Source organism: Eschrichtius robustus, chromosome 13, assembly GCF_028021215.1.
Source record: "Eschrichtius robustus isolate mEscRob2 chromosome 13, mEscRob2.pri, whole genome shotgun sequence".
Classification (NCBI taxonomy): Eukaryota; Metazoa; Chordata; class Mammalia; order Artiodactyla; family Eschrichtiidae; genus Eschrichtius; species Eschrichtius robustus.
In genome coordinates this window covers 25,121,646-25,144,630 of record NC_090836.1, presented here as the reverse complement: position 1 = coordinate 25,144,630, position 22,985 = coordinate 25,121,646, and the positions used below count along the sequence as shown (strand labels likewise).

At 41.0% G+C, this 22,985-nt stretch overlaps 1 protein-coding gene across 2 annotated transcripts in view; it reads right to left on the bottom strand.

Annotated features, from left to right (window-relative positions):
- Positions 1-8,810, bottom strand: part of FAR2 (fatty acyl-CoA reductase 2) — a 152,268-nt gene extending 143,458 nt beyond the window's left edge. The window contains exon 1 of one of the 2 annotated variants that reach the window (XM_068561618.1): positions 8,163-8,810. The gene's annotated coding sequence lies outside the window, so the exon portion shown is untranslated. The remainder of the gene's footprint in view (positions 1-8,162) is intronic. The other variant, XM_068561619.1, reaches the window with a different exon arrangement.
- Between the last annotated feature and the right edge of the window lie 14,175 nt (positions 8,811-22,985).

Sequence of the window (22,985 nt, the reverse complement as noted above, 5' to 3'; positions counted from 1 at the left end):
CACGACTAAAGCAATAGACACATGCTATTTTTAATGTCTGCCAATTAAAGTAAAATGGATTTTTTTCACTGTCTACTTAATCATGTTGTTCTCTACAAAAAGAAATATATAATATTTTTTGCTTTGATATAGTGTTGACTGAAGTGGAAAAATGGCTATTGAATAAAGATCTCACCTGAAACCAATTCTTTTTTTAAAAATTTTATTAAAGGCAGGTCTCTGAATTAGTCATGGAAAGCCCCCTGATGAATGTGGCTGGCAATCTGTTTGATTCCCACAGAATACTGTGCCCTGGAAACATTTTGTGATCACAGCGATAGACCTAAGCACAAGCCTCCATCTCCCATCTTCTGGTTCTAAGTCCCATGGAAGCACCTGCACCAGCTGTCCCCACATTTGTACCTGGGCTGTGCTGGTTATGTATGAAGTACCTGGGGAGTCGTGTACCAAAAATACAGACTCAGTGAGGGTGTGGTGAAAAGGGAACCCTCCTGCACTGCTGGTGGGAATGTAAATTGATACAGTCACTATGGAGAATAGTATGGAGGTTCCTTAAAAAACTAAAAATAGAACTACCATACGACCTAGCAATCCCACTACTGGGCATATACCCTGAGAAAACCATGATTCAAAAAGAGACATGTACCACAATGTTCATTGCAGCAATATTTACAATAGCCAGGACATGGAAGCAACCTAAGTGTCCACTGACAGATGAATGGATAAAGAAGATGTGGCACATATATACAATGGAATATTACTAAGCCATAAAAAGAAACGAAACTGAGTTATTTGTAGTGAGCTGGATGGACCTAGAGTCTGTCATACAGAGTAAAGTAAGTCAGAAAGAGAAAAACAAGTACTGTATGCTAATGTATATATAAGGAATCTAAAAAAAAATGGTACTGATGAACCTAGGAGCAGGGCAGGAATAAAGATGCAGACATAGAGAATGGACTTGAGGACACGGGGAGGGGAGTGGGAAGCTGGGGCAAAGGGAGAGAAGCATCGACATATATACACTACCAAATGTAAAATAGATTGCTAGTGGGAAGCAGCAGCATAGCACAGGGGGATCAGCTCGGTGCTTTGCAATGACCTAGAGGGGTGGGATAGGGAGGGTGGGAGGGAGGCTCAAGAAGGAGGGGATATGGGGATATATGTATGCATATGGCTGATTCACTTTGTTGTACAACAGAAACTAACACAGCATTTTGAAGCAATGATACCCCAATAAAGATGTATAAAAAATAATTAGTAAATAAATAAATAAAATAGGCATGGGGTGGGGATGATGAAAAATGTATTTGTCACCCCAAACGTAAGACTGTCACCCTTAAACCATCACTCTTCACAAAAAGGATGCATTAATAAAAAATAGATTTGCTTTATTGAAATAAAAATCAGAGGTGACTACTCACAGAAGATCCATGCTTAGAGGTAGCAGACTTCAACAGCTAAGTAATATTGGGGTTAATTACCCCCTCTACCTCTTAGATGCTGGGTATGTTTATCTGAGGCCCCATCCTTTACATATGAATTCAAATGTTTGAATAACTTTCAAAAGCTATCACCTGCAAGACTGTCTTCTGCATCTCACATTGGCAGCTAACACTAGCTACACTAGTCATCCACAATAGATGGCATTGTCATGACTCCGATAGTAATAACATTTGAGGAGCTTCTAGACCGTCAATTTACCTACTTGTATTTCTACCTTGACATGGACTGAATGTTTGAGTCCTCCCAAAATGTGTATGTTGAAATCTAGTCTCCAATGTGATGGTGTATGGAGGTGGGGCCTCTGGGAGGTGATTAGGTCATGAGGGCAGATCCCTTGTGAATGGGATTAGTGCCCTTATAGAAGAGACTCCTGAGAACTCCCTTGCTCCTTCCACCATGTGAAGTTACAATGGAAAGAAGGACATCTATGAACCAGGAAGTGGTTCTCACCAGACAGCACATCTGCTGGAGCCTTCATCTTGGACCCGCAGCCTCTAGAACTGTAAGAAATAAATTTTTGTTTTTTATAAGCCACCCAGTCTATGGTACTTTGTTATAGCAGCCTGAACTAAGACTACTCTTAATATATAAAACAAATCTATTAAAATTATCTATGCCCAGTGAGTTTAGTAGCCTAGAGCAGGGGTTGGCAAACATTTTATGTTAACGGGCCAGATGGTAAATATATTAGGCTTTGCAAATCACAACTACTCATTACGTGGAGTACCAAAGCAGCCATAGACAATAGGACAAATAGGTGCACGGCACTGGCTGATTTCCAATAAAACTTCACTCATGGATACTGAAATTTGAATTTCATATTATTTTCATTTGCCAGAGAACATTATTCTTCTTTTGATTTTTTTCAACCACTTAAAAATATAAGCACTATTCTTAGTCCAAGAGATATACAAAAATAGGCAGGATTCAGATTTTGCCCTCAGGCCATAGTTTGCTAACCCCTAACCTAGAGCACCAGGTGGATGAAGCCGTGGCCAGAGTCCATAGCTGTCTGAATTTGTCTCTTCTGCTCTGCTCTGCTCTGCTGGTTATTCTTTGGTCATAAATCGCACTTCTGCCTCCATCCCACCACCACGCAAATGCACTGGGGACCAGTAAAGAAGATGTATGAGATTCAGTGCAAAATCATTGCTCCTACAGACGTCCTATGTATTCACACTGTGTTGCCCCGCCGGGGATATACCACGAACGTCAAATAAGGCTCAGACCTCCCATGGGACATGAAAGGTCCTGTGAAATCTTCCCCATTGTCTATGCTTCAGCTTTCTCACGTGTACATCTAGACTTGACAGGATGTACCTCCGAGAGGACCTGCATAGCCTTGCCAGGGAAGTAGAAGTTCAAATTTTTTAAAAATTGTTTTTAGACTGCAGATCTTGCTTGTGAATATCTCTTCATCTATTATCCATATGGTAGTATTGTTTTCATCATCAACTCAGAACTTATTAACAGAGTCAGTTCAATTCCGGTCTTCTGCTTCCTTCCAACTAAGCAGTAGCATGAAAGACATGAGAGAAGCTGATGGTTAATAGACAGCTGTGGATGTTAAAAGGTTTAATCTATTAATATAGGGCAGCATTTCCCAAAGCGTGTTACGCTGAATGCTGACTCTGTTAGATGTTCTGCCAAAAAAAGCATTTCAAGGTCAAGTAAATTTAGGAAATGCAGCATAAAATATCTCTTCTTTCTTGATGATTCTTAAAGTGCACTATTAGTATGTTAAAGGCTTTGAGGATTCCCACAATAAGACTGCTTAACTAGGTTAAATTAAGTGTTTCTCAAGCTTATGTGATGAGGGAAGCTTTTTTTCCTTCACTTGACTGTTATTAATATCCCGAGAAACTAATGGTCCACAGACTACATTTTGGGACACTGATACAGACAAGGTGGAAGAATGGAAAGCTTCTAAGCAGGGGAGTAACTTATGTTGTAGAGCAATCACTTTGGTGGGGATCAGAATTTTCTCTCCGGGTTTTCGTCATTTTAGGAGATTACCTCATATGCCATCAGTGTGCTCAAGTCAGAAAAACAGAAGTCATATTTGTTGTGGTGGTAACCTCTTAAAAATTATAAAGTTCGTGCACAGTTCATTAATAATCTCAACAGTAGAAATGATAATATGAAAAGCATATTATCTTCTGCTCTCTCACCTCTATCCCAACAGCCTGGCACACTTTCCAGAGATACCAGGCTGCGTTATCAGTTTCCATGTCACTTTTCAGCTCTTCTGTGGCAACTCTAAATCTTATGCAGCAGGAGGCTATGGTTTTGGATTATAAACATACAGCAGTATCTACTGGAGGAATTTATTATCACACTTCTTTGCTTAGCCACTTCTCATCACCGATCTATCACCAAGGTCTATCAATTCTACTTCTGAAATGCACTTCAAGTCTGCCCACTTCTCTCCATCTTGCCTGTCCGCACCATCACCAGCTCTGTCCTACTTCCAATCCCTGATCCCGCTAGCCCATTCTCCTAATTGCAGCCACAAAGGTCTTAAAATGTAAATTAGTCTCTGGCTTCAAAGTCTTCAAAAGCTTCTCATTAAAATAAAATTCAGAACCTTTATCAAGATCTGTGAGGATCTACATGACCAGGCTCCTGCCTAGCCACCCCCCAACACACACACACACACACACACACACACACACACACACACACACACACGTCCGGCCTCTCAGCAACTCCGTCACCCAAAACACATGCCTTCTTTCTGTTCCTTGAACACTTCCAGGTTATTCCTCTCCTTACAGTCTTCCTACTTGCTATTCCCTCTGCCCAGATTGCTTTTCCCTCCATTCTTTTTTTTTTTTTTTTTTGCCAAATTAATCCCTATGCTTCCTTCAAATATCAATTTAAATCTTCCTTTGTCAGAGACCTTCACAAACCACTAAATCTGAGTCCACCCCTGGTTTTTTCATTGCACCTGTCCTTCTCCATGCTACTTCCAAAATTTTCTTATTATATGTTTATTTTTTAAATGCCTGTAAGATCCAAAAGGATAGGGGACACATCTGCTTTATTCCACACTAAATGCAGAAAAAATTGGCATTGTGTCTGGTCACAGAATGGGCTTAATAATTATGTATTACATGACTGAAGCTAACCAGTGGAAAGTTCTCTTCGTTTTATCTCCTGCCTTTTCCTTACATGAAACTTTAGTTCCATCCAGATTTTCATCTTTTGCACAATTATCACCCAGAAGATTCATTCATTCATCTCTATTAGGAGTGGAATTTTAAGGGCTATCTCATGTAACTCTCCTCTTAAGCTTCTCTAACCATTTCAGTTTATTTTATTCTATTCTTGGGAACTCATTGCACTTATTTTCTGTACCATTCATTTGGTGCCTAATCTTATATTGCCTCTTAACAATGTATCTGTTATGTTAATTAACACCTTATATTTACATATTTCGTCTTGCCAATGATGTCATAAATCTATCGAGTACAGGACCTGGTACTTCATACCCTAAAGTGCACAGCACGCCTCTGCACAGAGTAGCTGCATGAAAGGAGTCTCCATCCACCTTCTCTGGTGCCCCTATTTTAAGACTTTGATACGGAAGTTTGACCCATTTCCTTTTACTCTATTTTCTTCCTCAACCCTTCCGAGTGTGTTGCCATAATACTGGGAATGAAAGCTGTGGAAAGGATAAGTTCTGAGGTCAGAGAGAAGCAATAAAGGGAGGAGTGTGGGGAAAGAGGACTGGCCCAAGGTTTCTAAGTTCCTCCCCCAATGGTACAGAAGGTGAAGACAACTTGGTAGGGGACTAGGTGTACTTTATATTGCCAGGTATCTCCCAGAATATTTAAAAGAGTGCCTTGCTCAAGGTTTTGAAAGTATGAGTATTTAAAAGTTAAATGTGGCAAAAAGGATACCTTCTCAAAAATTTCAATCAATGACTCAGTTTTTCTTTGTTCAATTTTGGATGAATTCCACCGAAACATCAATTTAATTCAGGAAGTATCTTTGGGATCCAGGAAGGTATTCTGTACTTTTAGTTGCCAGTTCCAATCTTGACCAACTAAAGACTTTTAAGGAATATTTAAAATACCACAAACCGCAGCTACTTTTTGTTTTATTTTTTCTCCCACCAAAATATAAGGGTTATAAAGGTTCTGCAACCCTTTTAATGTACTTAACCAGCCTTCCTCAAGCTACTTCTGAAACAAGGATTAGAAAAGTTAAGCCTGCAACAATACTGTCTTTGTTAGTAAAGTACTGTTCAAGGTAAGTCGAGAGTTTTACAATTATTAGCTCTTTTTACCTACCTGTCTTCACAACGACTTTTTAAGATGAATAGAGTAGTAGATAGTGTCTGTTATCTTTATTTTGTCAATGAGGAAATTGGGTGTAGAAGGACTTAATGACAGAAGCATGCAGCAGCTAACTTTCTGTTTGTGTCAGAGAATTCACCTACAGTGTACGATGGCTGAGACAGGGTTGTTATGCAGGAAGTGACGGAACAGGCTTGTGAACCTGGCCTCAGGACTGGCTACGGAATTTGCAGGGTCTAGTGTAAAATGAAAATTTGGAGCTCCTTGTTTGAAAATTACTAAGACATCTGACAGCGACACCAGAACATTAAACCAAGTGCAGGGCCCTTCTCTAAGTATTGGGCCCTGTGAGCTGGCCCTGCCTGAGGCCTCTGAACCTCTAACATCTGGGTGATTAAGTATCAAGGAGGCTGTGAGCGCCTGAAATTGTAGGCAGAATTCTGTTAATATGTATATGCTTATTTTTCATATTCCATAGCTTTTATCAGATCCTTAAGTGGTCTGTTAACAAAATAAAACATTAAGAATGCTTCTTCAAGAGTAATAAATGTTCTCAAAGAGACCAAACACAGAGTCACAAGAGACTGGCAGGGACAGCATGTGCATGTTCCTTCAGAGACTATGTGTACATGCGTGAGTTTTCATGGGTGCACAAGTATTAATGCAAAGACAAAGAATTCTTAAGGCTGCCCAGATGTTGCCAGAAAGAAATAACATCTGAATGTACCTTCAGAAGATAGGAAAGGGAATGGTGAGACATTCAAGATGATGATGTGCTTCACAAACCCCAAAGTGATACCCAAGTACGAGCTATTTTATTTATTTTTACTCCCTTAAAGGAAGCTTCTCCCTCTTCTTCTGTAATTAGATGTCACGCTCCCTCTTTCAAATTAAGGAGAAATGTAAGATTTACCAACTCGTGGCGATTTATATCAATTTTACAGATAATTATAACCCAACGTTAGAAATAGGAGTAAAGTAGGAATTTGTTAACAAAGCAGGTTCAGAAGGTGCCCTCAGAAACAGGGAAAGAGTGCTCTGAAGACCTGCATCTCGAGAAATACTATAGAAGAAATGCTGCAACTCTTGAGTCTGGCGGGTAAAACCCCATGGCCATCTCCTAGAAGTCTCACACACAAATATCCCTAATAGCGGATTTTGCTGAAAGCCCTGCTCCTTCAGTTTGAGTGGCTGCCTTAAAATTTTATTTAGTCTCTTTGCCCTTTTAGACTACATATGCTCCTCAGCCAAATCTCCAACTCATATGAATGGGGATACAGAGAGATGGGTAATTGAAGCAGCAGGGAAATTCGCAAATTTCCATTTGTACAGAGTGTCAAACTTCTCTTGATGCAGCCTCTAACAAGTAGAAAAGCACGATTCACTTGAGTTTCCTGGTCAGTCTGCTGTCCCCACTCTTGTCCCTCTTCATGGCACAATGGGACAATCTACATGATTCAACCAGCCGCCGAAGCTCTGGCAGATCCAGAGAGAACCTTGGTTGCTCACACCTGGTAACTCATCCTTCGAAGAATAAGTGTTCATAATTCTACTCATCCCACCAGGTGAAAAGTAGGAGGTCTCTAGGATGAAGTCAGTCATTAATTCTTTTAATTGAATGGAACTGCCCCGTGGGTAATCGCCAGGAGTGCCAGCAGCCTTCCCTCAAGCCATCTACACCAGTTGGAATCTGGTACCTGCTCCCCTGCTACCTCCAAGACGCCCAGGGCCCTCAGGAAGAGGTGGAAAACTTCGGACGGGGACAGACCCCGCCCCGGCCGCCCCGGGGCCGCTCGGCCCTTTTCAGCCTGGGGCTCGGTACCCGGCGAGGCCCGGGTGGAAGGGTCCGGGCGTGCACATCCCGGGGTGGGACTAGGGGCCGGAAAGCGCGCCCCGACAGCCCAGGGCGCAGGGAGGGCGGCCGCCGCGCCCCACGTGGCCCTGCTCTCTCCTCGAACAGCCCCGGGGGCCGAGGAGGCCTCCGCCAGACCCGGCCGGCGCCTCTGTCTCCCCGGGCCCGCGGCCGCGGCGCGGCTCCCAAGTTAGCCCAGTCTGCCCCTTTCCCGACACGCGCGCCCTTCCCGCCCCCGCGTGCCCCACCTTGGCGGGCGATGCCGGCGCCCAGCGCGCCTAACCTGCGGCCGGATGGCTGGGGGCGGCCGGGGGCAGCTCCGGGGCAGAGCCGCGGAAACCGCGCGTCTCCCCGGCGGGGCCCGAGTCCACCCTGCCGCGGGGCTCCGCGGCTGCCTCGCCCTCTCTGCAGACCCCGCCGAGCCCTGCCTCCCGGCCACCCCGGCCAGCTCCTCGCCGGCGGAGGCGTGGGCGCTCGCGCGGCCCGGCTGCGACCCTGAGTACCTGCTCCTCCGGCGCGGGGCGGGCTCAACTAGTGGTCCTCTAAATCCCGGTCCTTCCCCGGGGCTCCGGGAAGTGCTCCGGCCACGAGGAAGCTGCTCTCGTCTTTCGGCTCCCAAACGTGACACTCTATATATCCGGCTCGGAGACTGGGTGTGGGGCGGGAGGAAACCACCCTCCCTCCGACCTTCCCCTCGGCCGCCGCGGCCTCGGCGTCGGGCGCGGAGCTGGCGGCGGCCTCTGCCCGGGGCGGGAGGAGGGCGAGGGGCTGGCGAGGGCCCTACAGGCCGCGAGGGGACCGCATCGTGGGCAGGGTGGCCGTCCGCGCAGGCCCGCCTCGCAGCTTCCATTCATTCAGCTCCGAGCAGATCCACTCGCTATTACTCCCGGCTTGGATTTTTTTCCCCATTTAAAAAAAAATCGGTGGGTGAGGGGGAAGGGAACAGGAAAGGCGCCCCTCTCTGGTCTGGAAAAGGAGAGCTCCTACACCTTGAGAGAAAGAGAGAGAGAGGGAGGGAGGGGAGGGGGAGAAAGAGAGACAGAGACAGAGAGAGATGGGGGGCAGCGGGAGACAGAGGGTCAGAGGTTCCACCGTGAACGCTTGGAGGACACACCTTTCCCCACCCACCCTAGCAGAAAAGGCAGCCAGAAATCCGAGTTTACTCAGCTCGTCCGTACTGCACGCCCAGTGGGAGGGATGCTCTGCTATCTGCTCCACACTGCGGAGGCTCCTGGCAGTGACCGACCAGGGCAGTGTCCTTTTAAAAATCCAGGAGGGGCCGGAGGCGCGGTTTACTCATGTCCAGGGTGTGGAGGGCAGAAATCAGGCTCTGTCTGCGTCGGGTGGGAGTGGGTAGGTGGATAGGACACTAGAAAGGATCAGAGATGCGGCTGCAAGAACGCAGCCGGCCAGCTTTGCTCATCAGAGCTTCTCATCAGATTAAAAAAAAAAACAAAAAAAAACAAAAAACACAAACAACAACAACAAAAACGTTTTGTTTATAAGCCTGGTAGCTTAGCTTTGGGGGGATTTGCTTAGATCACTGTTACATTTTAAATGGGAAAACTGGACCGTCATCAGGGAAGACTTGTAGAGGGACAGAGAGGCACCTGAGTGGAGCTGTCACAGTCCTCAGCCAGGACATGCTGAAAAACGGCCAACACCCAACCTAATTTCTTGGACAAGGTGGAAGGTAAATTCCCAAATAAACATGCTATGTTAAGAAAAGCCAAAAAAGGAACATTGCCCTATAAGTTGTCTTCATTCTCCTCATTACAACAATCGACATACAAAGAAATAAAATTTAATTCATGCAAGTTGGAGTTAATATGAGCCATTTTTTGCATTAAAAAAATTTCACACCCATCTTGAATTCTCTTCTATTGGACTCTCTTCAATTGAATATATTAAGCAAAGTGTAGCCTAAAGTCACGGTGGCTAGTTTTCTCCGGAGATTACCTGAAAGCAAGAGAGACAGAAAAAGTTAGGACCACATAAATATACTCTTCGTTATCCCTCCTCCCACTCGAGAATAAGTCTGAATGTATTCCCAAAACAAGGTGTATGTCAGCACTTGAAATGATACTGTCAAATGGTGGTGAGATTGAAATCACTGCTATGTGATGAGTGTTGAAATCACTCATCACATAGCAGAAAAGGTAAATTGTTACAACTCTTTGAAAAACAATTGGCAACAAGTTTCCAAGGCTTAAAATGTTGAGTCACTCAAAAATTTTTTTATTGTTCTGACTCTTTTGATATAGGATTCTCATTTCTTAGAATATATCCAAAGAAAGTAATTCACAAAAGAGAAATGTCATATGGACAGAGTTAATGTGTATTATAACACTATTTATAAAGCAGAAAATAGAAAACATACTTTCAGTGGAGTGTTGATAAATAAAATGCAACATTATTATAGGTTACAAAACCATGATTTTATTTTCACCATTTAAAATAATATTTATGTATGGATAATGTATTCATTTGCTGGGACTGCCTTATCAAAGTACACAGACTGGGTGGCTTAAACAGAAATTTATTATCTCACAGTTCTGGAGGCCAGAAGTCCAAGATCAAAGTGTTGGCAGGATTCTTCCTCTGAAGGCTGTGAGGGAGAATCAGTTTCATGCCTCCTACCTAGCTTCTAGTGGTTTTCTGGCAATTTTTTTTTTTTTTTTTTTGGCTTTTCTTAGCTTTGAGAAGTATAACCCCGATCATCAGTTATATCAGATTAGGGCTCACCCTAGTGGCCTCGTCTGAATTTATGACATTTGCAACAGTCCTATTTCCATATAAGGTCACATTCTGAGGTACTGAGGGTTAGGACTTCAACATATGAATTTGGGGAGGGGGGATGTGGAGAAAGGCACAAATCAACCCATAAACATATAATAGCAAAAAAGAGGCAGTGTAGCTGTTACCGAGTCCAAGCTCATACTGCTTACCCCGAGACAGGCCAATAAATCGAGAGAGGAGTTGGTGGGGAAAGGAACAGTGACTTTATTTGGAAAGCTGGCAGACCAAGAAGATGGTGGACTTGTGTCCCAAAGAACCATCTTGCCTGAGTTAGAATGCAGGCCTCTTTTATACTAAAAGGGGAGGGAGTAAAGTCACTCATTTCCTGGTTCCTGTCAGCCTCCAGAGGAGATGTGTTAATTTCATTCTTCCTGCAGTCATTCGAAGGTGGGCCTGGTCAGGATGTTTTCTGTGAGCCAGACAAAGTTATTTTAGCTTAATGCTCATTACCTGGAGGCAGGGTTCCCAGAGATGGACCATTATGTATAATTTATGCTTATAGACAACATCCCTTTAGTGATTAACTTGTAACAGAATACAAAGTTTCTTCCCTATTACATAGTGGGTTGAATGGTGGCTCCCAAAAGATACGTCCTGGTGCAAATCCCTGGAACCTATGAATGTTACCTGATTTGGATGAAAGAGTCTCTTTATATGCAATGAAGTTAAAGGTCTTCAGAGGAGATCTTCCTGGATTATCCAGGTGGGCCCTAAATCTAATGGCAATTGCCTTTGTAAGAGAAAGGCAGAGGGAGATTTGAGACATGTACATATTGGTTAAAGTGATTTGAAGACAAGGTAGAAATTGGAGCAAAGTGGCAAAAAAGAAAAAGAAAAACAAACAAACAAAAAAACCCAGGAAAGCCAAGGAGTGCAGACGGCCCGCCAGAAGCCGATAGAGAAGGGAGGATTCTCACCTAGAGCCTCCAAAGGTTAAGGAACATGGCCTTAACCTTGAGATCAGACTCCTAGCCTCCAGAGCTGTGAGTGTATAAAATCCTGTTGCTTAAGCCACCCAGTAATTTATTATCACAGCCTTAGGAAACCAAATCAGGCAGTTTGGGGTGGAATTCTATGTATTTACTTTTTGGTTTTTTCTTGAAAGAGTGATAAATGATTCAAAACCATTTCAAGTGAGTATTTTACTAGAAATCTTAAAATTCTCATCCACTTTTGAAGGGATGGGCAGAAGACATGCTGACGATTTTATCGTTTTGCAAAATAAACTCTCCAATAGGCACAAATGCTGATAAAACTGCAAAGGGTTCTGATCCTGTGCAACGGGTCAGGTGGTTCTGCATCCTCACACATGGTGTACATGCGACTCTGGTTGAGACAAATTCAGCTCCATGCCAGTTTGATTAGAGAATAGTCTCCAGGGTTGTATCTTAAAACCATGGTTGCTCATGGCCAATATTGAGAAATAGATTATTATAATTACTGACCTCTACTTTGAAAGTCTTCTCTCCCTCACTATTGCTCAGTGACTTACCATTTTATTCAACCCCATAAAATAAATGTTTCTCTGTCAATCTGCCTGGAAGTTTTTCATTTAATATGCAAAATACTTTTAAATATGCCATATCTAAAATAATATGTCAGATCATTCTAATGACACCTTAAATTTGGAGATTGTGAATACACTCAGTGTTCCCAAAGAGTGTTGTCATTGCCCAATGCTGCTGAAACAAACCCTGTTTCTGTTGAATGAGAGGAGAATCATAAAAATATAGTGTTCTAGAACTCAAAAGCTCGTCCTTTGGGCCCACTATCTTACTTGATAGTGGTGAAGACTAGACTTTATGTCTTGTCTAAGGTCACTGAATTAGTTTTCTGTTGTTGCATAACCAATTACTATAACCTTAGTGTTTTAAAACAATACCTATTTATTATTATCAAGTTCTGTAGGTCAGTCATCAGACATGGCGTAATGGGTCCTTTGCTCAGGGTTTCACAAGGCTAAAATCATAAAGTCAGCCCAGGCTCTGATCTCACCTGTGGCTTGGGGTCCTCTTCTGAGCTCTTTCTTGTTTGTTAGCAGGATTTAGTTCCTTGCAGCTATGGGACTCAGGGCTTCATACTCTTATTGACTGTTGGCCAGAGTTTGCTTCCAGCTCCTACAGGCCATCCTCCGGTGGGTGCTAACCATGTGTACTCCCACAGCATGGTTTTTTGCTTTTTTAAAGCCAGCAGAAGAAAATACCTCTTTCTCTCTTCAAATCTCTGACCCTTTTTAAGGGCTGCAACCCAATTATATGAGGGCCACCTAGGATTAACTCAAAATCAACTGGTTTGGTACCTTCACTTTCTTCATATAACATAATCACAGGAGTGGAACCCATCATAGGCACAGTTCCGCCCCCTCAGGGGAAATGGATTATCCAGAGCATCTAAACTTGAGCGCGTGGTCTTGGAGCCATCTTAGAATTCTGCCCATCTTAGTAACTTAGATGGTAGGAACAGCAGCAGCAGAGAGTTGTTTCCTACCCTACTGACCTTCTTTTGTATAAGAAAAAATGTTTCTTATTATCTGGCACTTTTATGAGGCAGATAGATATGGATTTTTACAGAATTTTTTCTTGTCTTCTTTTTCCTTATGGAGATATACAGGTCTTTAAGAGTTATATGACTTCTTTATTGCCAATTGTGAAAGTGTAACAGGTGAAGACTAAACTCATATATTCTGATTCCAAATGTAGTGTATTCAAGTGCTTTCTCAAACCCTGGGTCACAACGTCCAGAGTTTTTGAGAATGATGCCACTGAGAATTCTTTTGAGAACTCTATTGTGAGAATGCAATAGGGTTACAGCTGAATGAACTAAAAGAATATCTTCTCTATTGACTATTACGCAGACATTAAAAAGAATAACTTAAAGCTATGCCAGTTGAATTGCACTACTTTCCAAGAGGTTTAGTTTATGAAGAAACATGGTGTAAAACATGTGTAATATGATCTTGTTCATATTAATCAATGTGAAATACCTGAAAATATGTGTGTATACATAAATATATAGGTCTACAAAAGCTTGGAGAAAAATATGGAAGGATACATACTAGGTTATTAACAGGTTACCTTGGTTGGTGAAGGAGAGGCACAATGTAGGTGGGGGAAGTGAGAGGGAGGAGTACCAGGCAAAGATGGAAAAAGAAAAAGAAAGACTAAAATAAAAATTAAGGTATCATATGTTCACATCTCTGTATTTATTTAAATTATATTAAAACAGTTTTAATTTAAAAAATGCTAAGAGTCATCACACCATCCCAACAAGTAAAAAGCTAAACAAAGTGAAAAATAAATAATTCTTTTTAGATTTGTCAGAGAAATGAAGTCACAGGGCAAACTGCTGCCACCAAAACTGGAGAAACAGACAAGTGGATACAGAAAATCACAACTGACAGGAGCAGAAACCTTCAAGTTATCAGTGTCACAGTAAAAAAACCCTGAACTGTAATAGATGAATCGCTGCAGCCTCAGCGTGGACAACTTTGAGAGTTACAAACTCCAGGGGGACAGAGTAATGGGGCAGGAGTGGGGCACACTTTTTTGAGTTTTACTTCCAGGTCTTCTACAAGGTCCTCACAGTGAAAAATCCCCGGGTACTTCCATCAGGAGAAGGAGAAAAGGAGCCATTTGAAATAAGCCAGAACATTCTGTTCTTCTTAACAAGGCTTGCCGTCAAGAAAAACTATTTTACTAGATCCTAACCTGTTGGGGTTTTATCAGAGCCCAACATAACTGCAGAAAGGGAAACACCTGACTCCAGCCCCCTCTGCCATCTCATTCCATCTAAGGGGGGAAAACCAAGAAGAACATTGAAGTTCACAGCCCAGGGGCATAGGCTCACCAAAAGACTGAGACATAATCGTAGGATTATACAATGCTTCCCTTCTTCACACCTAACCATTACATTACTAACCATTACATTACTAAATGCCTATTTATTGTAGTTACTTTTACCCAGCACTCATGTCAGCTTTCAACAACAACAGCAACAACAAAATTACAATGTACACTAAAGGCAAAAAACACATTTTGAAGACACTGAGCAAGTATCAAAATCGGAGTCAGACATGGCAGGAAGGTTGAAATTATCAGACTAAGAATTTCTTAAAAACTATAATTAAGATGCTACAGATTTTAGTGGAAAAAGTGGACAATATGCAAGAACAGATGGATAATATAAGCAGAGAGATGTAAATTCTAAGAATGAATAAAAAGTAAATGCTAGAGATCAAAAACATTGTAGCAGAAATGAAGAATGCCTTTTGGGCTCATTCATAGACTCGGCATCACTGAGGAAAGAATCTCTGAGCTTGAGGGTATGACAATAGAAACTTCCAAAGCTTAAAAACAAAGAGAAAAAAGACAGAAAAAAATGAACAGAATATCAAAAGCTTGTGGGACAACTACAAAAGATATATGCATAATGAGAATACCAGAGAAAAAGAAAGAGAGAAAGAAACAGAGCAATATTTGAAGCAATAATCATTGAGAACTTACCCAAATTCATTTTAGACACCAAACCACAGATCCAGAAATCTCAGAAAAACAAGCAGGATAAATGAAAAACACAAAAATAAAAACCCAAAACTACAAAACCCAACCCCAAAACCCACACCAATCTACAAATGTACACTTAGGCATTTCATATTCAAACTTCAGAAAATCAAAGATAAAGAAAAAAATCATGGAAGAAGTCAGAGTAAAGGAACACCTTACCTATAGAGGAACAAAAATCAGAATTACACTGAACTTCTCCTCAGAAAATGTGCAAACGAGAAAAGTGTGAAGTGAAATATTTAGTGTTGAGAGAAAAAAAAGATCAACAACCTAGAATTCTGTACCATGTAAAATTACCGTTCAAAAGTGAAAGAGAAATAAAGACTTTCTCAGACAAATTAAATTTGAGAGAATTTGTTGCCATTAGAACTGCCTTGCAAAAATGTTGAAAGAAGTTCTTCAGAGAGAAAGAAAATAACACAGGTCAGAAATTTGGATCTTTGTAGAGAAAGGAAGAGTACCAGTGAATGAATAATTGAAAGTAAAATAAAGTCTTTTATTTTTCATATTATTAATTGATCTAAAAGGTTATTCAAAATAATAGTAACAATATACTTGATTATATATGCTTGAATATAACTATGTATATCTATGTATACATGTAGATGAATGACAAAAATGATACAAGATTTGTAAGGGAGGGAAATTTTGTTATTATATTTTGGGAATATTTTGTTATTAAAAGGGAATATTTTGTTATTATAAGGTACTTACATTACCTGTGAAGTGGTATAGTGTTATTTGAAAGTGAACTTTGATCAGTTGTAAATGTATATTCCAAACTCTAGGGCAATCCTTAAAAAAGTAAAAAAAGAAAGTGTGATTTCTATGATAAGAAATGAGAGAAAATGGAATTATATAAAATGCTTAATTAAAACCACGAAAGACAGAAGGGGAACTTCAAGATGGCAGAGGAATAAGACGTGGAGATCAACTTCCTCCCCACAAACAAATACATCAGAAATACATCTACAAGTGGAACAACTCCTATAGAACACCTACTGAACCCTGGCAGAAGACCTCAGACTTCCCAAAAGGTAAGAAACTCCCCACGTACTTGGGTAGGGCAAAAGAGAAAAGAAAAAACAGAGACAAAAGAATAGGGACAGGACCTGCACCTCTGGGAGGGAGCTGTGAAGGAGGAAAAGTTTCCACACACTAGGAAGCCCTTTCACTGGTGGAGACGGGGGAGTGGTGGGGGGAAGCTTCGGAGCCACGGAGGAGAGCTCAGCAACAGGGGTGCAGAGGGCAAAGCGGAGAGACTCCCGCACAGAGGATCAGTGCCGACCAGCACTCACCAGCTCGAGAGGCTTCTCTGCTCACCTGCCTGGGTGGGTGGGGGCTGGGAGCTGAGGCTCTGGCTTCAGAGGTCAGATCCCAGGGAGAGGACTGGGGTTGGCTGGGTGAACACAGCCTGAAGGGGGCTAGTGCGCCACAGCTAACTGGGATGGAGTCCGGGAAAAAGACTGGATCTGCCTAAGAGGCAAGACCATTGTTTCAGGGTGTGCGAGGAGATGGGATTCAGAGCACCACCTAAATGAGCTCCAGAGACGGGCGTGAGCCACAGCTATCAGCGAGGACACCAGAGAGGGGCATGAAATGCTAAAGCTGTTGCTGCAGCCACCAAGAAGCCTGTGTGCAAGCACAGGTCACTCTCCACACCTCCCGTCCCAGGAGCCTGTGCAGCCTGCCACTGCCAGGGTACCATGATCCGGATACAACTTCCCCAGGAGAACACACGGCACACCTCAGGCTGGTGAACCGTCACGCTGGCCTCTGCCACCGCAGGATCATCCCTTATTCCGTACCACTCCCTCCCCCCGGCCTGACTGAACCAGAGCCCCATAATCAGCTGCTCCTTTAACCCTGTATTGTTTGGGGGGGAACAGACACCCTCAGGTGATCTACATGCAGAGGCAGGGCTAAATCCAAAGCTGAGCCCCAGGAGCTGTGCAAACAAAGAAGAGAAAGGGAAATTTCTCCCAGCAGCCTCAGGAGCAGTGGCTTAAATCTCCACAATCAGCTTGATGTAACCTGCATCTCTGGAACACCTGAATAGACAATGAATCATCCCAAAATTGAGGCAGTGGACTTTGGTAGCAATGTAGACTTGGGGTTTGCTTTCTGCATCTAATTTGTTTCTGGTTTTATGTTTATCTTAATTTAGCATTTAGAGCTTATCATCACTGGTAGATTTGTTTATTGATTTGATTGCTCTCTTCCTTTTTTTAGGTATATATATTTTTTCTTATTCCCTTTTTGTGATTGTGTATGTGTATGCTTCTTTGTATGATTTTGTCTGTATAGCTTTGCTTTTGCCATTTGTCCTAGGGTTTTGTCTGTCCTTTTTTTTTTTTTTTTTTGCATAGTTTTTAGTGGTTGTTATCATTGATGGATTTGTTTATTGGTTTGGTTACTCCCTTCTTTCTTTCTTTCTTTTCTTTATTATTTTTTATTTATTTTTAATAATTGTCTTATTTTTTATTTTAATAACTTTATTTATTATTTCTTTTTAATTTTTTCTTTCTTTCTTTTTTCTCCCTTTTCTTCTGAGCTGTGTGGCTCACAGGGTCCTGGTGCTCCAGCTGGGTGTCAGGCCTGTGCCTCTGAGGTGGGAGAGCCAAGTTCAGGACATTGGTCCACCAGAAGCCTCCGGGCCCCACTTAATATCAAACAGCGAAAGCTCTCCCAGAGATTTCCTTCTCAGCGCTAAGACCCAGCTCCACTCAAAGACCAGAAAGCTCCAGTGTGGGACTCCCTATGCCAAACAACTAGCAAGACAGGAACATAAACCCACCCATTAGCAAAGAGGTTGTTTAAAATCATAAAAAGGTCACAGACACCCCAAAACACACCACCGGACGTGGTCCTGCCCACCAGAAAGACAAGATCCAACCTCATCCACCAGAACACAGGCACTAGTCCCCTCCACCAGGAAGCCTACACAACTCACTGAACCAACCTTACCCACTGGGGGCAGACGCCAAAAACAATGGGAACTATGAACCTGCAGCCTGTGAAAAGGAAACCCAAACACAGTAAATTAATCAAAATGAGAAGACAGAGAAACACACAGCAGATGAAGAAGCAAGGTAAAAACCCACCAGACCAAACAAATGAAGAGGAAATAGGCAGTCTACTTGAAAAAGAATTCAGAGTAATGATAGAAAGATGATTAAAAATCTTGGAAATAGAATGGAGAAAATACAAGAAATGCTTAACAAGGACCTAGAAGAATTAAAGAGCAAAGAAACAATGATGAACAACACAATAAAATAAATTAAAAATTTTCTAGATGGAATCAATAGCACAATAACTGAAGCAGAAGAAGAGATAAGTGACCTGAAAGGTAAAATAGTGGAAATAACTACCGCAGAGCAGAATAAAGAAAAAATAATGAAAAGAATTGAGGGCAGTCTCAGAAACCTCTGGGACAACATTAAACCCACCAACATTCGAATTATAAGGGTCCCAGAAGATGAAGAGAAAAAGAAAGGGACAGAGAAAATATCTGAAGAGATTATAGTTGAAAACTTCCGTAATATGGGAAAAGAAATCGTCAATCAAGTCCAGGAAGTGCAGAGAGTCCCATACAGGATAAATCCAAGGAGAAACATGCCAAGATACATATTCATCAAACTATCAAAAATTAAATACAAAGAAAAAATATTAAAAGCAACAAGGGAAAAGCAACAAACAACATACAAGGGAATCCCCATAAGGTTAACAGCTGATCTTTCAGCAGAAACTCTGCAAGCCAGAAGGGGGCGGCAGGACATATTTAAAGTGATGCAAGGGAAAACCTAAAACGAAGATTACTCTACCCAGCAAGGATCTCATTCAGATTCAACGGAGAAATTAAAACCTTTACAGACAAGCAAAAGCTAAGGGAATTCAGCACCACAAAACCAGCTTTACAACAAATGCTAAAGGAACTTCTCTAGGCAGGAAACACAAGAAAAGGAAAAAACCTACAAGAAAAAATGCAAAACAATTAAGAAAATGATAATAGGAACATACATATCGATACCTACCTTAAATGTAAATGGATTAAGTGCTCCAACCAAAAGAAATAGACCGGCTGAATGGACACAACAGCAAGATGTGTATATATGCCATCTACAAGAGACCCACTTCAGACCGAGGGACACTTACAGACTGAAAGTGCAGGGATGGAAAAAGATACTCCATGCAAAGGCAAATCAAAAGAAAGCTGGAGTAGCAATTCTCATATCACACAAAATAGACTTTAAAATAAAGACTATTACAAGAGACAAAGAAGGACACTACCTAATGATCAAGAGAAGAAGATATAACAATTGTAAATATTCATGCACCCAACATAGGAGCACCTCAATACATAAGTCAAATGCTAACAGCCATAAAAGGGGAAATCGACAGTAACACAATCATAGTAGGGCACTTTAACACCCCACTTACACCAATGGACAGATGTTCCAAAATGAAAATAAATAAGAAAACACAAGCTTTAAATGTTACATTAAACAAGAGGGACTTAATTGATATGTATAGGACATTCCATCCAAAAACAACAGAATACACTTACTTCTCAAGTGCTCATGGAACATTCTCCAGGATAGATCATATCTTGGGTCACAAATCAAGCCTTGGTAAATTTAAGAAAATTGAAATCATATCAAGCATCTTTTCTGACCACAATGCTATGAGACTAGATACCAATTATAGGAAAAAATCTGTAAAAAATACAAGCACATGGAGGCTAAACAATACACTACTTAATAAACAAGAGATCACTGAAGAAATCATAGCAAAATCAAAAAATGCCTAGAAACAAATGACAATGAAAACACGATGACCCAAAACCTATGGGATGCAGCAAAAGCAGTTCTAAGAGGGAAGATAAAATCTTACCTCAAGAAACAAGAAACATCTCAAATAAACAACCTAACTTTACACCTAAATCAATTAGAGAAAGAAGAATGAAAAAACCCCAAAGTTAGCAGAAGGAAAGAAATCATAAAGATCAGATCAGAAATAACTGAAAAAGAAATGAAGAAAACAATAGCAAAGATCAATAAAGCTAAAAGCTAGTTCTTTGAGAAGATAACGAAAATTGATAAACCATTAGCTAGACTCATCAAGAAAAAATGGGAGAAGATTCAAATCAATAGAATTAGAAATGAAAAAGGAAAAGTAACAACTGACACTGCAGAAATATGAAGAACCATGAGAGATTACTACACGCAACTATATGCCAATAAAATGGACAACCTGGAAGAAATGGACAAATTCTTAGAAAAGCACAACCTTCTGAGACTGAGCCAGGAAGAAATGGAAAATATAAACAGACCAATCACAAGCACAGAAATTGAAACTGTGATTAAAAATCTTCCAACAAACAAAAGCCCAGGACCTGATGACTTCACAAGCAAATTCTATCAAACATTTAGAGAAGAGCTAACACCTATCCTTCTCAAGCTCTTCCAAAATATAGCAGAGGGAGGAACACTCCCAAACTCATTCTATGAGGCCACCATCACCCTGATACCAAAACCAGACACGATGTTACAAAGAAAGAAAACTACAGGCCAATATCACTGATGAACATAGATGCAAACATCCTCAAAAAAATACTAGCAAACAGAATCCAACGGCAGATTAACAGGATCATACACCATGATCAAGTGGGGTTTATCCCAAGAATGCAAGGATTCTTCAATATACGCAAATCAATCAATGTGATAAATCATATTCACAACTTGAAGGAGAAAAAACACATGATCATCTCAATAGATGCAGAAAAAGCTTTTGACAAAATTCATCACCCATATATGTTAAAAACCCTCCAGAAAGTAGGCATAGAGGGAACTTACCTCAACATAATAAAGGCCATATATGACAAACCCACAGCCAACATCGTCCTCAATGGTGAAAAACTGAAACCATTTCCGCTAAGATCAGGAACACGACAAGGTTGCCCACTCTCACCACTTTTATTCAACATAGTTTGGAAGTTTTAGACACAGGAATGAGAGAAGAAAAAGAAATAAAAGGAATCCAAATTGGAAAAGAAGTAAAGATGTCACTGTTTGCAGATGACATGATACTATACATAGAGAATCCTAAAGATGCTACCAGAAAACTCCTAGAGCTAATCAATGAATTTGGTAAAGTAGCAGGATACAAAATTAATGCACAGAAATCTCTCGCATTCCTATACACTCATGATGAAAAATCTGAAAGAGAAATTAAGGAAACACTCCCATTTACCATTGCAACAAAAAGAATAAAATACTTAGGAATAAACCTACCTGAGGAGACAAAAGACCTGTATACAGAAAACTACAAGACACTGATGAAAGAAATTAAAGATACTAATAGATGGAGAGACATACCATGTTCTTGGATTGGTAGAATCAATATTGTGAAAATGACTATACTATCCAAAGCAATCTACAGATTCAATCCAATCCCTATCAAATTGCCAATGGCATTTTTTACAGAACTAGAACAAAAAAATCTTAAAAATTGTATACAGACCAAAAGACCCCAAATAGCCACAGCAATCTTGAGAAAGAAAAACGGAGCTGGAGGAATCAGGCTCCCAGACTGCAGACTATACTACAAAGCCTCAGTAATCAAGACAGTATGGTACTGGCACAAAAACAGAAATGTAGATCAATGGAACAGGATAGAAAGCCCAGAGATAAACCCACGCACATATGGTCACCTTATCTTTGATAAAACAGGCCAGAATATACAATGGAGAAAAGACAGCCTCTTCAATAAGTGGTGCTGGGAAAACTGGACAGGTACATGTAACAGAATGAAATTAGAACACTCTGTAATACCATACACAAAAATAAACTCAAAATGGATTAAAGACTTAAATGTAAGGCCAGACACTATAAAACTCTTAGATGAAAACATAGGCAGAACACTCACAGCAAGATCTTTTTTGACCCTCCTGCTAGAGAAATGGAAATAAAAACAAAAATAAACAAATGGGACCTAATGAAACTTAAAAGCTTTTGGACAGCAAAGGAAACCATAAACAAGATGAAAAGACAACCCTCAGAATGGGAGAAAATATTTGCAAATGAAGCAACCGACAAAGGACTGATCTCCAAAATTTAGAAGCAGCTCATGCAGCTCAATACCCAAAAAACAAAAAACCCAATCCAAAAATGGGCAGAAGAGCTAAATAGACATTTCTCCACAGAAGACATACAGATTGCCAACAAACACATGAAAGAATGCTCAACATCAGTAATCATTAGAGAAATGCAAATCAAAACTACAATGAGGTATCACCTCACACCAGTCAGAATGGGCATCATAAAAAATCTACAAACAATAAATACTGGAGAGGATGTGGAGAAAAGGGAACCCTCTTGCACTGTTGGTGGGAATGTAAACTGATACAGCCACTATGGAGAACAGTATGGAGTTTCCTTAAGAAACTAAAAATAGAATGACCCTACGACCCAGCAATCCCATTACTGGGCATATATCCTGAGAAAACCATAATTGAAATAGAGTCATGTAGCACAATGTTCATTGCAGCTCTATTTACAATAGCCAGGACATGGAAACAACCTAAGTATCTATCGACAGATGAATGGATAAAGAAGATGTGGCACATATATACAATGGAATGTTACTCAGCCATAAAAAGAAACGAAATTGAGTTATTTGTAGTGAGGTGGATGGACCTAGAGTCTGTCGTACAGAGTGAAGTAAGTCAGAAAGAGAAAAACAAATACCGTATGCTAACACTTATATATGGAATCTAAAAAAAAAAAGGAAGTTTTTGAGGAACCTACGGGCAGGACAGGAATTAAGATACAGATGTGGAGAATGGACTTGAGGACACCGTGGGGAGGAAGGGTAAGCTGGGACGTAGTGAGAGAGTGGTATGGACATATATACACTACCAAATATAAAATAGATAGCTAGTGGGAAGCAGCCGCATAGCACAGA